This window comes from Trichechus manatus, unplaced genomic scaffold (assembly GCF_000243295.1).
Source record: "Trichechus manatus latirostris isolate Lorelei unplaced genomic scaffold, TriManLat1.0 scaffold00028, whole genome shotgun sequence".
Lineage (NCBI taxonomy): Eukaryota > Metazoa > Chordata > Mammalia > Sirenia > Trichechidae > Trichechus > Trichechus manatus.
The window spans coordinates 18,213,234-18,228,546 of record NW_004443964.1 but is presented as its reverse complement, the minus strand read 5'-3'; the positions used below and the strand labels follow the sequence as shown (position 1 = coordinate 18,228,546).

General features: G+C 38.6%; 1 long non-coding RNA gene across 1 annotated transcript in view; it reads left to right on the top strand.

Annotated features, from left to right (window-relative positions):
- LOC111820170 (uncharacterized) overlaps positions 1-15,313 on the top strand; it is a 71,421-nt gene that overhangs the window by 36,927 nt on the left and 19,181 nt on the right. The window contains exon 2 of the long non-coding RNA XR_002823714.1: positions 7,583-7,675. This is a non-coding gene — a long non-coding RNA (uncharacterized LOC111820170). The remainder of the gene's footprint in view (positions 1-7,582; positions 7,676-15,313) is intronic.

Here is a 15,313-nt window from a genome sequence, read left to right as displayed (position 1 = left end):
TAGCAATCCCGCTCGTTGGAATATATCCTAGAGAAATAAGAGCCGTCACACAAATAGATATATGCAAACTCACGTTCATTGCAGCACTGTTCACGATAGCAAAAAGATGGAAACAACTTAGGTGCCCATCAGTGGATGAATGGATAAACAAATTATGGTATATTCACACAGTGCAATACTACACAACAAAAAAGAACAACGATGAATCCGTGAAACATCTTATAACGTGGAGGAATCTGGAAGACGTTATGCTGAGTGAATTTAGTCAGTCACAAAAGGACAAATATTGTATGACACCAGTATTATAAGAACTCAAGAAAAGGTTTAAATGCAGAAGAAAACATTCTTTGATGGTTACGAGGGTGGGCAGGGAGGGAGAGGATTATTGACTAGATAGTAGACAAGAATTATCTTAGGTGAAGGGAAGGACAGCACACACTATAGGGGAAGTCAGCACAGCTGGACTAAATGAAAGCTTTTTCCTGAATACAACCAAACACTTCAAGGGACAGAGTAGCAGGGGCAGGGGTCTGGAGACTATGGTTTCAGGGGACATCTAGGTCAATTGGCATAACAAAGTTTATGCATCCTACTTTGGTGAGTGGTGTCTGGGGTCTTAAAAGCTAGTGAGTGGCCATCTAAGATGCATCAGTTGGTCCCAGCTCACCTGGAGTAAAGGAGAATGAAGAACACCAAAGTCAAAAGGAAAGTATTAGCCCAAGAGACGGAAAGGGCCACGTAAACCAGAGACTCCATCAGCCTGAGACCAGAACTAGTTGGTGCCTGGCTACAATGAGTGACTACCCTGACAGGGAACACAACAGAGAGTCCTTGATGGAGCAGGAGAAAAGTAGGGTGCAGAACTGAAATTCTGGTAAAAATACCAGACTTAATGGTCTGACTGAGACTGGAGGATCCCCAGAAAGCACACTCTCCTGGACTCTCTGTCAACCCAGAACTGAAACCATTCCCAAAGCCAACTCTTCAGACAAAGATTAGACTGGTAAGAGATAACATGATATTCATGAGGAGTGTGCTTCTTAGCTCAAGTAGATACAGTAGACTGAATGGGCGGCTCCTGTCCGGAGGTGAAATGAGAAGGCAGAGAGGGTCAGGAGCTGGTTGAATGGACACAGAAGATCAGGGGTGGAAAGGAGGAGTGTGCTGTCACAGTATAGGGGAGCAATTAGGGTCACATAATAATGTATGTATAAATTTTTGTATGAGAGACTAACTTGAATTGTAAACTTTCACTTAAAGTACAATTAAAAACTTCACGAGGTAAGTAAAAAAGAAAACCCTATGGAACACAGTTCTCTGACACACATGGGTCATCATAAGTCAGAATCGACTCCAGGCAACTGAGTTGTTTTTTTTTTTTTAAATTGTTTTGTCGTTTGAATTTGGACTAGATCCTTTTAAAAGACATCCCCTAAACAAATTGTGGTATATTCACACAATGGAATACTACGCAATGATAAAGAACAGTGATGAAATCTGTGAAACATCTCATAACATGGATGAATTTGGAAGGCATTATGTTGAGTGAAGTTAGTCGCAAAATGACAAATATTGTATGAGACCACTATTATAAGAACTTAAGGAAAGGTTTAAACACAGAAGAAAATGTTCTTTGATGGTTACGAGGGTGGGGAGGGAGGGAGAGGGGCATTCACTAACTAGATAGTAGACAAGAATTAGGTGAAGGGAAAGACAATGCACAATACAGGGGGAGGTCAGCACAACTGGACTGAACCATAAGCTGAGTTTCCTGAATACAGCCAAACACTTTGAGGGTCAGAGTAGCTGGGGTGGGGTTCTGGGGACCATGGTTTCAGGGGACATCTAGATCAATTGGCATAACAAAGTTTATCAAGAAAATGTTTTGCATCCCATTTTGGTGAGTGGCATCTGGGGTCTTAAAAGCTAGCGAGCGGCCATCTAAGATGCATCAATTGGTCCCAACCCACTTGGAGCAAAGGAGAATGAAGAACACCAAAGACACAGGAAGGTGTTAGCCCAAGAGACAGAAAGGGCTGCATAAACCAGAGACTTCATCAGCCTGAGACCAGAAGAATTAGATGCTGCCCGGCTACCCCCAATGACCGCCCTGACAGGGAATACAACAGACATTCCCTGATGGAGCAGGAGAAAAGTGGGGTGCAGAACTCAAATTCTAGTAAAAAGACCAGACTTAATGGTCTGACTGAGACTGGAGGGACTTCGGAAGACATAGCCCCCGGACTTTCTGTTAGCCCAGAACTAAAACCATTCCCAAACCCAACTCTTCAGACAAGGATTAGACTGGACTCTAAGACCTAAAATGATACACATGAAGAGAGTGCGTCTTAGCTCAAGTAGATACATGAAACTAAATGGGCAACTCCTGTCCGGAGGCGAGATGAGAAGGCAAAAAGGGACAGGAGCTGGTTGAATGGACACAGGAAATTGGGTGAAAAGGAGGAGTTACTGTCACATTATGGGGAGAGCAACTAGGGTCACATAACAATGTGTGGATAAATTTTTGTTTGAGAAACTAACTCGAACTGTAAATATTCACTTAAAGCACAATACAAAAATATGTATCTAAAGAAAAGACATCCCTTCCCCTTTTTAAGTAGATTGTAAACTCCATGAGGAAAGGGACTGTTTTTTGTTTGTCATTATGTCATTAGTGCCTAGCCCAGCACTTTGTACATGATAGCACTCAAATGTTTGCTGAATGAATAAGTGGATTCATTTTCCTTTATTCTACAGTCTTTTAAGAAATATCTCATATTGATTTTTGTTTCCTTTTTAAACAAATTGAGATTTCCATTGATATTTACTACCAGATATAGTGTGCAGCTTGTCCTTGGCTTGGCTGTTCATTCATTCATTATTTATTTATTGAGCACCTCATATGTGCTGGGCAGTGTGTAAGTTACAAGGATGGCCGTAAAGATGACAAACATGGTCCCTGCCTCATGGAACATACAGTTTAGTGAGGGAAGTCAAGCATTAAATTTCTTGGTGTATTAGTGTTATAAAAGGGCAAGGACAGGGTGAATAGGTATGGGCGTTATAATTGTTGGAGTGAATGTAGGCTGGGGCATGAGACAAGGCATCCCTGAAAAAGATGTAGAATCATAAAGGCATGCTGATTGGTTAGAAAAGTTAGGTGAGTGAGAACTAATACAGGATGATTGAGCAACTGTGTGATGATGCCAATTTACTGGGCTAGAAAATACTAGAGGAGACTGGTTCAGAAAAGAAGCATGGAGTGAAATTTGGTTATCCAGATGATAGGTGACAGAGCAGTGACAGTGAATGAACAGCCCAGGAAGAGTATGTAGAGTGAGCAGAGATAGGGGCAGGGAGGGCATGGGTTGAGAGAGGGTTTTAATTTTTTTAAAAGATGGGGAATTCGAGAGTATTCAAATGCTGATGGAAGGAGCTATTAAAAGAAGAGGCTCAAAATACAGAAGTCAAAATATAAAAGGTACCAAGGGAGAATGGGAGGGGCTGGAATACAGAGCTAAGGTAAAGAATTTAGCCTTAGAAAAAGAAATGCATCTATTTTAATAGAAGGAGAGGATGTCTGTGAATAGGCTTAAGTTTGTAGATTTGTTGGTGGGAAGTTGAGGGGATTCTTTCTGATAATTTTGATGACTTTTATTTTGCTTTGAGATATAGAAGCCAAAACCATTGACTGAAAGTATTGGGGAGAAATGGGCGGTCACAGAATGTTCAAAATAGTCATTTAGGTGGGTGGCAAAGGGAGCTGACTAGATGAAAACAGTGGATTGCTGAGCAAAGAAAAGGGTTCAGTTGAAATATGCAACCATGGATTTCTAGTATATCAGTCTGCCTAATTATGTGACTTTTCCCAGCAGTGCTCAGCAGCCTTGGTATAGTTGGAATCAGCTTGAATTTTGATTTTGCCTGGTATGTGGGATCAGAGAACAAGGGGCAAGGGAGTTTGGAATATTGGTGGGAGGGTGGTTGAAACTACAGATCAAGGATTCTAATTTGGGGAGGGAGGGAACTAAAGACCAGAGGAAACTAATGCCTAGGTCTCTAAAATATCTTATTACCACATTTGTTGAAACGACTTCCTAAAATCTGAGAAGGGAAAAGAAGCTCTACTATGTTTCTTGTTCTGTTTCATGCCGGTTTTTCATTTATGCACCTATCTTTCTCTCTCTCTAGTGATCTAACCAGAAACTTTTAAAGTTGTATAGGTTGGTAGCAAGATTTGATTCTTTTAAGATTTATATGTGCCCCTTGCAGAGCCATGACACACCTCAGTTCTGTATTCTTTATGAGGTATGCTATGAGACTAGTGTCCTGTGACTCTTTAGATAACTCCATAGATATGGTGTTAAGTTTTGATCAATTTGTGAAGTTTATTTTTGTCACAGCTGAGTATATTATTACTTCAGTGTCTTTCAGTTTGACTGTTGAGCTGAGTGATAGAAGTGATATGGAATAACTTGCTGTAAGAAGAACCATAGAATATTAAAGTGGTGCCAAAGGGGTGGGGGCAAGTGTTTTCACTGAGAATTTTGTTCTTAAGTATGTTGTTGTTGTGTGTTGTTGAGTTGATTTTCGACTCGTAGTGACCCTGTGTGACAGAGTAGAACTATCTCATAGGGTTTTTTAGGCTGTAATCTTTACGGGAAGAGATCACCAAGTCTTTCTCCCGCAGAGCCACTGCATGGGTTCAAACCGCCAACCTTTCAGTTAGCAGCCAAGTGCTTGACTGTTGTGTGACCAGGGCTCAGTATAAAAGGGTATATGTTAGTACAGTAAACAGTTCTTAAATAGCAACACAGGACTGAAGGATAGCCAAGTAAATAGTGTGGTAACTGCATGTTTTTATAGGCATTTTATACATATGATAAAGTGATAATAACTATGTTATACATATTGGCTGGTATTATGATTGTTATTAGTTTCCTATTGCTGCTGTAACAAATAACCACAAATTTAGTGGTTTTAAACAACAAAAAATTACTGTCTTACATTTGTTACAGTTCTGGAGATCACAAGTCTGAAATGGGCCTTACAGGGCTAAAGTTAAGATATTGGTAGATCTGCGTTATTTCTGGAGGCTCTAAGGGAGAATCCGTTCCTTGCCTTTTCCAGCTTCTAGAGATCATCCTCATTTCTTGGTTTCTGGCTGCATCACTCTGACCTCTGCTTCTGTCATCATATCTTCCCTGATTCTTTTGACTTCCTTTTCTGTCTTTTAAAGACTCTTGTGATTACATTGGGTCCACCTGGATAAAATACAGGATAATCTGTTTTAAGATCATTAATTACCATCTGCAACACCCCCTTTGCCATGTAAGGTAACATCCAGGGATTCCAGGGATTAAGGCATGGACATCTTTGTGTGTGGGGGTGGGGTGGGGGGCAGTATTAACTTTGTTTGACTTTGTCTTTTTTTAGGATTGTTTTGGCTATTCTCGGTTTCTTGCATTTCTATGTGAATTTTAAAATTAGATGGTTATTTATGCAAAAAAAGACAACTGGGATTTTGATAGGTTTTGTGTTGACTCTATAGCTCAATTTGGGAAATATTGCCATTTTAACAATATTAAGTCTTCCAATCCATGAACATAGGATATCTTTCCATTTATTTAGATCTTTAATTTCTTTCAGTGACTTTTTTTATAGTTTTCAGTGTTCATTTGTGTCATCTCCTTGGTTAAATTTATTCCTAGATATTTTATTCTTTTAGATGCAATTGTAAATGGAATTATTTTCTTAGTTTCCTTTTCAGATGGTTCACTGCCGGTGTATAGAAACACAACTGATTTTTGGTGTTGATTTTGTACCCTGCAACTTTGCCAAATTTATTAGCTCTGGTAACTTTCTTATGAATTTTTTCATTTTTGGGTTTTCTACATATAGGATCATTCCATCTGTGAAGAGAGATAGTTTTACTTTTTCCTTTCTGATTTGGATGGCTTTTATTTTTTTTTTTATTGCCTGTTTGCTCCGACTAGAACTTCCAGTACAATGTTGAGATGAAAGCAGGCATCCTTCTCATGTTCCTGTTCTTTGAGGGAAAGCTTTCAGTCTTTCACCATTGAGTATGATGTTAGCTGTGGATTTTTTGAAAATGCCCTTTATCAGGTTGAGAAATTTTTCTTCTATTCCTAGTTTGCTGAATTTTATTTTATTTTTAATGAAAGGGTGTTGAATTTTGTCAGATGCCTTTTTTGCATTGGTCGGCTGCTAGCAGAAAGGTCAGAGATTTGAGCCCACCAGCTGCTCCACAGGAGAAAGATGTGTAAGTCCACTTCCATAAAGATTTTCAGCCTTGGAAACCCTGTGGGGCGGTTCTGCTCTGTCTTATAGGGTTGCTGTGAGTTGGAATAAACTTGATGGCAGTAGGTTTTAATATGATCATGTGGAGTTTTTCCCCCCTTCATTTTCAGTATGTTGAATCAGCCTTGCAGTCCTAGGATTCACTCATCAATTCTTGAGTTTGAGGAAATCAATCTACAGTATGATCATGTGAAGACTCACAGTCTGAGATTTCCTTTATACAATCAATTTCACCTTCATCGTTAGAGACTGGAGTGCTCATCTGTCTCTTTGCCTTCATCTTCTGATCTAATTGTTGAACTTCTTCTTCTGGCAGTGTTCTTCTCTTTGACATTCTGAGCGGAAAATGAAAACTCCTGTGTTCTCAACTGTGTTCAGTGACAGCTTAAGAAAAAAAAAAAGAGTACAAAGCTGGTGTCTCTAGACTTTTTTTTTTTTATCTTCTTAAAAGATGTTGCAGTACTTCGGGCAAAGCAATAAGAAAACTGAAAGATGTTGTAAGAGTGATAATTTATTTCATTATTGCATCATTCTTCTAGACAATTTCAGTATTCTTCCATTGTCTTATTGTATTTTCTATCTTCTACAGTGTACATGGATGGTATAATAATAAAGCAATTTTTTTTCAAGACCTTTTCCAAATTGTATTTTCTTGTCTGGCTAGCTCACAGTTTTTCCTCAGCCGGGTGCTCTGCAGTGGCTTAGATGATGTTGGCAGCTTAGTTGGGTTGGAGTGGACAGAGTGGAGACATCCTGATCTTTAGCCAATGAGATACAAATTGAGAATATGGCATGAATTGAGAATTCACTATATTGTAAATCTGTTTGGGCAGACTACCTGGTCCTGATAAGTAGGCTTCTGAGATGGAATGCTGGCTTGAACAGTGGAAAATCTGTAGCTGCTGTAAACTTCTAGAATCTTAAACTGTGTGTGTGTAGGGTATATGGAAGTGTTGTCCAAGAAATGGAGAGTCAGTGGAAAGGGTAGACTATTTATAGCTACATATTTCTATTTTCTATTTTTGAGTACCCTCAGTGATATCCACCTTCATCTCTTTATAGGTTCCCAAAGTGCTACAGTATACTTTTAAGGAATTATTTAAATATTTAGGTCTTTTTTTGTTATACAGTTAAAGTTTTTATACTATATATTTAAATATAGTTAATTCCGTATAATGCATTTCAGATCAATTCTTAATGGTATTTTGAATAGACAATCAAAAAAAATTTAAAACATATTTTCCCACATTTTCTTTTACAGTTTTGGTAATACACAATAGCACAACCATGTTTCGGAATAGTCTCAAGATGCTTCTTACTGGTGGGAAATCAAGTCGCAAAAACAGGTCAAGTGGTAAGTGATTATGCTACATTTATTCTGTGTAATATTTTATAAATATAAGTTCTTTTAGGGATATGAATTACCATATTTGTGTGAAAATATGTAATGCTGTAACAATTTATATATTTATTAAATGGGTTTACTTAATTTAGAAAGAAGAAAGTTTACATTCCTATAGGCTGTCATACTGTCTTTATTAAGAGGTAGAAACACGTGGAACACTTATCAGGAGTAGTAGGGTAAAGGAAAAGTTTGTGAAGGAAAAATATTTCTTCTAATATATGAGATTAATGCTTCAGTGCATTATAGTCTTATTAAAAATTTTCTAGACCTAAATTTATTTATTTTTTTGAGTTAACATATGAAATTATTGCAGTCTAAAGCACTCTTTGGGAAATGAGATAGTAAAAATAGGAACTATCCATACAAGTTTGTACAGAAAGTAAAATAACAAGTTGGAGATTTTTACAGCCATTAAAGTGAAATTTGTGAAGTTTTTTTGAAATACAAAGTTTTTTATTTTTAAATTTTTAAAGTTAAAAAAAGAGCCAAAACTTTATATATACTTTTTTGGGAAAAATATTGAAAGGAAACAATACCAAAATGTTTGTTTTCTGTTGGTAGACTTTTATTATAATGAGGTGGCAGACTTTTATTATGTTCTTTTTTGGTTTTTTTTTTTTGCTTTAAGTGAAAGTTTAGAGTTCAAGTTAGTTTCTCATACGAAAATTTATACACACATTGTTATGTAACCCTAGTTGCTCTCCCTGTAATGTAACAGCACGCTCTTCCTTTCCACCCCGGATTTCCTGTGTCCAGCAACCAGCTCCTGTCCCTTTTTGCCTTCTCATCTCATCTCTGGACAGGAGCTGCCCATTTAGTCTCATGTATCTACTTGAGCTAAGAAGCATTCTCTTCATGTGTATCATTTTACGTCTTAGAGTCCAGTCTAATCTTTGTCTGAAGAGTTGGCTTCGGGAATGGTTTTAGTTCTGGGCTAACGGAGAGTCCAGGTGCTGTGTCTTCCAGGGTCCCTCCAGTCTCAGTCAGACCATCAAGTCTGGTCTTTTTACTAGAATTTGAGTTCTGCACCCCACTTTTCTCCTGCTCCATCAGGGAATGTCTGTTGTATTCCCTGTCAGGGCGGTCATTGGGGGTAGCCGGGCACCATCTAATTCTTCTGGTCTCAGGCTGAATGGAGTCTCTGGTTTATGCAGCCCTTTCTGTCTCTTGGGCTAATACTTTCCTTGTGTCTTTGGTGTTCTTCATTCTCTTTTGCTCCAGGTGGGTTGGGACCAAGGGATGCATCTTAGATGGCCGCTTGCTAGCTTTTAAGACCGCAGACACCACTCACCAAAGCAGGATGCAAAACAGTTTCTTAATAAACTTTGTTATGCAGGTTGACTTGGATGTCCCCTAAAACCATGGTCCCCAGACCCCCGCCCCTGCTACTCTGTTCCTCAAAGTATTTGGTTGTATTCAGGAAACAGCTTTGGTTTAGTCCAGTTGTGCTGACTTCCCCTGTATTGTGTGTTATCCTTCCCTTCATCTAAGATAATTCTTGTCTACTATCTAGTTAGTAAATACCCCTTTCTCTCCCTCCCCATCCTCGTAACCATCAAAGAGTGTTTTCTTCTGTGTTTAAACCTTCCCTTGAGTTTCTTATAATAGTGGTATCAGACAATATTGTCCTTTTGTGCCTAATTTCACTCAGGATAATGCCTTCCACATTCATCCATGCTATGAGGTGTTCCACAGATTCATTGTTGTTCTTAATCGTTGCATAGTATTCCATTGCGTGAATATACCATAATTTGTTTATCCATTCATCCATCGATGGGCACCTAGGTTGTTCCATCTTTTTCGTATTGTGAACAGTGCTGAAGTGAACATGAGTGTGCATATATGTATTCGTATGATGGCTCTTATTTCTCTAGGATATATTCCAAGGAGTGGGATTGCTGGATCATATGGTACTTCTATTTCTAGCTTTTTAAAGCAGTGCCAAATCGATTTCCAAAGTGATTGTACCATTTTACATTCCCACCAGAAGTGTGTAAGTGTTCCAGTCTCTCCACAACCTCTTCAACATTTATTATTTTGTGTTTTTTGGATTAATGCTAGCCTTGTTGGGGTGAGATATCTCATTGTAGTTTTGATTTGCATTTCCCTAATGGCTAATGATCATGAGTATTTCCTCATGTAACTGTTAGCTGCCTGAATGTCTTCACTGGTAAAGTGCCTGTTCTTATCCTTTGCCCATTTTTTAATCGGGTTGTCTTTTTATTGTTGAGGTTTTGCAGTATCTTGTAGATTTTAGAGATTAGACACTGATCAGATTTGTGGTAGCCAAAATTTTTTTCCCAGTTTGTAGGTTGTCTTTTTACTCCTTGGTGAAGTCTTTTGATGAGCATGTTTGATTTTTAGGAGCTCGCAGTTATCTAGTTTCTCTTCTGGTGTTTGTGCATTGTTACTTATGGTTCATATTCTGTTTATGCCATATATTAGGGCTTCTAGCATTGTCCCTATTTTTCCTTCCATGATCTTTATCGATTTTGATTTTATATTTAAGTCTTTGATCCATTTTGACTTAGTTTTTGTGCATGGTGTGAGGTATGGTTCTTCTTTCATGTTTTTGCAAGTGGATATCCAGTTGTGCCAGTACCATTTGTTAAAGAGACTGTCTTTTCCCAGTTAATAGACTTTGGGCCTTTGTCAAATACCAGCTGCTCATAGGTGGATGGATTTATGTTTGGATTCTCAATTCTGTACCTGTTGTCTATGTATCTGTTGTTGTACCAGTACCAGGCTGTTTTGACTACCGTGGCAGTAAAAAGTTTCTAAAATCAGGTAGTATGAGGACTCTCACTTTGTTCTTCTTCTTCAGTGATGCTTTACTTATCCAGGGCCTCTTCCCTTTCCATGTGAAGTTGGTGATTTATTTCTCCATCTCATTAAAAATTGCTGTTGGAATTTGAATTGAGATTGCATTCTATCTATAGATTGCTTTGGGTAGAACAGACATCTTCACAATGTTGAGTCTTCGTATCCATGAGCAAGGTATGTTTTTCCTTATGTAGGTCTCTTGGTTTCTTGCAATAGTGTCTTGTAGTTTTCATTGTATAGATCTTTTACATCTCTGGTTAGATTTCTTCCTATGTATTTTATCTTCTTGGGGGCTATTGTAAATGGTATTGATTTGGTGATTTCCTCTTCGAAGTTCTCTTAGTTGGTGTAGAGAAATCCAACTGATGTTTGTATGTTTATCTTGTATCCTGAAACTTTGCTGAAATCTTCTATTTGTTCCAGTAGTTTTATTGTAGATTCTTTGGAGTTTTCTGTGTATAAGATCATATTGTCTGCAAATGGAGATACTTTTACTTCTTCCTTACCAATTTGAATGTACTTTATTTCTTTTTCTAGCCTAATTGCTCTGGCTAGGGAGAGAACCAGACTCTCTCAAAGCATATATCTGAAAATTATGGTTCTGTTAACAACCAGTGGAATCTGCCACTTTGTTTTGCTAACCTAGTTATGAGTTTTGTTTATTTTTAACATTCCTGATAGTCTTTCCCATACCAAGGGTTAGAAGAACAAACCCCCTCCCAATTTGTCCAAATATAAGATAGAACGTCCTTAAGCTTGTCACTAATGCTAATATTTTGATATGAAGTTTGCAGAGATATAGAGCTATCATAGTATGAATCAGAGTCTTGTCCATTTTGAAGATCTTAAAAGACTTGGTTTCTCATCTGCAAAGCTGAAGATTGGGTCCTGAACCATAAGATTTCACCATATGAGTGCCCCTGCCTGGGAAACCAACCAGCTGGTTGTCTAGAAGATAGATTCTATGATTGTTCTTGACAGGGAAATTCTTTTCTAGTCTGAAGTGGGAGACATGACCTTATTTTTTTCTCCAAAATATTTTTTAATGACGTGAGTTCTTTTTGTGCCCCTAAGGGGCCAGGTTTTTCAAACTCACGTGTTAGGAACAGACTTGTCTGCTTTTTTTGCTTACCTCCAATCTATTCCTAAAGTTTAACTACTAAAGACCTGACAGCTTGAAAAGGTGGAATGTTCAGTGAGAGAAAGACAATACTGAAGAAAAAAAATCCGTATTTTCAAAGTAATGCCTGGCTGTGAAAAGGTCATTAAAAAAACAGGAAAGAAAGAAAAGACCAAAATGGATGTCAGAAGAGACTCAGAAACTTGCTCTTGAAGGTAGAGTAGCTAAAGTGAATGGAAGAAAGATAAAGTAAAAGAGCTGAACAGAAGATTTCAAAGGGCAACTAGAGAAGACAGAGTAAAATAGAATGAAATGTGTAGAGATGTGGATTACAAAACCAAAAGGGAAGAACATGCTCAGGATTTCTCAAGCTGAAAGAACTGAAGAAAAAATTCAAGCCTCAAGTTGGCAATTTTGAAGGATTCTATGGACAAAATATTGAATGATGAAGGAAGCATCAAAGGAAGATGGAAGGAATACACAGAGTCACTACCAAAAAGAACTGGTCAATGTTCAGCCATTTCAGGAGGTAGCATATGATCAAGAACTCGTGGTATTGAAGGAAGAAGTCTAAGCTGCACTGAAGACATTGGTGAAAGCAAGGCTCCAGGAGTTGACGGAATACCAGTTGAGATATTTCAGCAAACAGATATAGTGCTGGAAATGCTCACTCTCCTATGCCAAGAAATTTGGAAGACACCTACCTGGCCAACCAGCTGAAGAGATCCATATTTGTGCCCATTCCAAAGAAAGGTGATCTGGTAAAATGCAGAAATTATCAAACAATATCGTTAATATCACACGCAAGTAAAATTTTGCTAAAGATCATACAAAAGTGGTTGCAGTAGTACATCGACAAGGAACTGCCAGAAATTCAAGCTGGATTCAGAAGAGGGCATGGAACGAGGGATATCATTGCTGATGTCAGATGTATCCTAGCTGAAAGCAGAGAATACCAAAAAGATGTTTACCGGTGTTTTATTGACTATGCAAAGACCTTTGACTGTGTGGATCAAAACAAATTATGGATAACATTGCAAAGAATGGGAATTCCAGAACACTTAATTGTGCTCATGAGCAACCCGTACGTAAACCAAGAGCCAGTTGTTCGAACAGAACAAGGAGGTACCGCATGATTTACAATCAAGAAAGGTGTGCATCAGGGTTGCATCCTTTCACGCTGCTTATTCAGTCTGTATGCTGAGGAAATAATCCGAGAAGCTGGATTATATGAAGAAGAATGTGGCATTAGGATTGGTGGAAGACTTATTAACAACCTGTGATATGCAGATGACACAACCTTGCTTGCTGAAAGCCAAGAAGACTTGAAGCATTTACTGATGAAGATCAAAGACTACAACCTTCAGTATGGATTATACCTCAACATAAAGAAAACAAAAATCCTCACAACTGAACCAATAAGTAACATCATGATAAATGGAGAAAAGATTGACATTGTCAGGATTTCATTTTACTTGGATCCACAATCAACACCCATGGAAGCAACAGTCAGGAAATCAAATGATGTATTGCACTGGGCAGATCTGTTGCAAAAGACGTCTTTAAAGTGTTAAAAAGGAAAGATGTCAGTTTGAAGACTAAGATGTGCCTGACCCAAGCCAGGGTATTTTCAGTCGCCTCACATGCATGCAAAAGCTGGACAGTGAATAAGGAAGACTGAAGAAGAATTGATGCCTTTGAATTATGGTGTTGGCAAAGAATATTGAATATGCTGTGGACTGCCAGAAGAATGAGCAAGTCTGTCTTTGAAGAAATACAGCCGGAGCACTCCTTGGAAGCAAGGATGGCGAGACTTTGTCTCACGTACTTTGGATATGTTATCAGGAGGGACCAGTCCCTGGAGAAGGACATCATACTTGGTAAAGTGGAGTGTGAGCGAAAAAGAGGGAGGAGGACCCTCGACGAGATAGATTGACACGGTGGCTGTAACAATGGGCTCAAACGTAACGATTGTGAGGATAGCACAGGGCTGGGTAGTGTGTCGTTCTGTTGTACATAGGGTCGCTGTGGGTTGGAACCGACTTGATGACACCTAACAACAACAAATGCCTGGCTGTACTTCTTTGCTCTAAAAATTTCCCTCACACCTCATTCCATTTCCTCTGATATTATTCATATACTAGTTGGTCCTTTCAGTCCTTTCTTCACTGAGAATACCATGTCACTTTGCCATTCTTCTTTGTTCTCGCCTTAAAAACTGATGGCCAGACTGCTATTAAATCTCCTTTCTGTTAACCTTCCAGTCTCTTCCTGCTCTAAGGCTAAAGTTCTATTTAGATACTTCTTTCCTCCCTTTCTCTCTCTCTGTGTTCCATTTCCATCCCTGATTAAATAGTAAGCACCTACTGTGGGCCAGGTAAAGTGCTGGGAGATGCAGTTTAGTTAGAGATAAAAGACAGTCCTAGATTATAATCTATTTCATAAGTAAACCAACACTATTAAAACATAGGGTGAGAAGTATTATGATAAAGTTCTTACAGGGTACTGTTGGAATGCAGAGGAAGGACTTCATCACAGACTGGAAGGTAATGGAAAAATTCTTGCAGGAGGTGGTGACAAACATGGAGTCTAAATAGTAGTTAGCCAGTTGGAGAAATGGGGAAAAGGAAGTTTCAGGCAGAGGATGCAGCAAATGTAAAGGAATGAAGTTGTGAGAGTGCTTAACACATTTAGTGAACTACTTACAAGTAGTTTGGTACTTTGACTCTCATTGCTTATATCTGCTTTTCTCAGCTTGTCTATTTTATTTTCTGACCTCGCACATTAGTTCCCTCTGCTGTTCATTTCGAATGGTGTAGCAGGGCTACCAACAACACCTGAATTTTGTATCTTATGGTCCAGGCATCCATAGAGAGATACTGACTCAATTCTCTTGTTTTCAAATCCATATGCCAATGGGTAGGTTAAGTCTGACCTAACTTACATCTGGATTGACCTCTGGACAAATCACTTATGCTTTGAAGTAGGGTTTGGGTAACGCCTGTGATTATTTTAGCTTGAGTTAGGTATCTACCCTGGTGAAAATCAACTATGGGAGGGATTAAATTAGTAGATGGAGTGAGGGGTGGTAAAGGGCAGTTATCAGAAAGGGGTGTATGTATGATGGTAGGCAGGCAAAACAACATGTCATCTATAGGAGCTATTGTAGCACCATCAGGTGAGAGATAATGAGGGTCTGAACTAAGGGAGTGGCAGTGGTGACAGAGAGATGTCAAACAATCAACTGAATTTGGTTATTGATTGAATATGGGTCTAATGGAGGAGCTTCAGTCTTATTTATTCATTTATTCAACACAAATATTTATTGAGTACTTGCAATGTGTCAGATAAAGTTAGACCTACTGGGGATACAGCAGTGTTATAGATCAGGTTGTTGTCCTAATTATATAGTAACTTGCAGAATTTATATTCAAAGATGACACCCATGTGTTTAGCTTAAGTGACTGAGTGAATGGTGGTGCCATTCATTTGAGGTTTGGAGGAAAATGTAATGAACTCGTTTTTGCGGCTGTTAGATATGTGAGTTAGGAACCCAGATGCGAGGGCAAAGTAACAGGTCTAGAATTGGAAGTCGTGATCACACAGTGGTAGTTGAAATTTTAAGTTTAAAACAATTTTAAAAC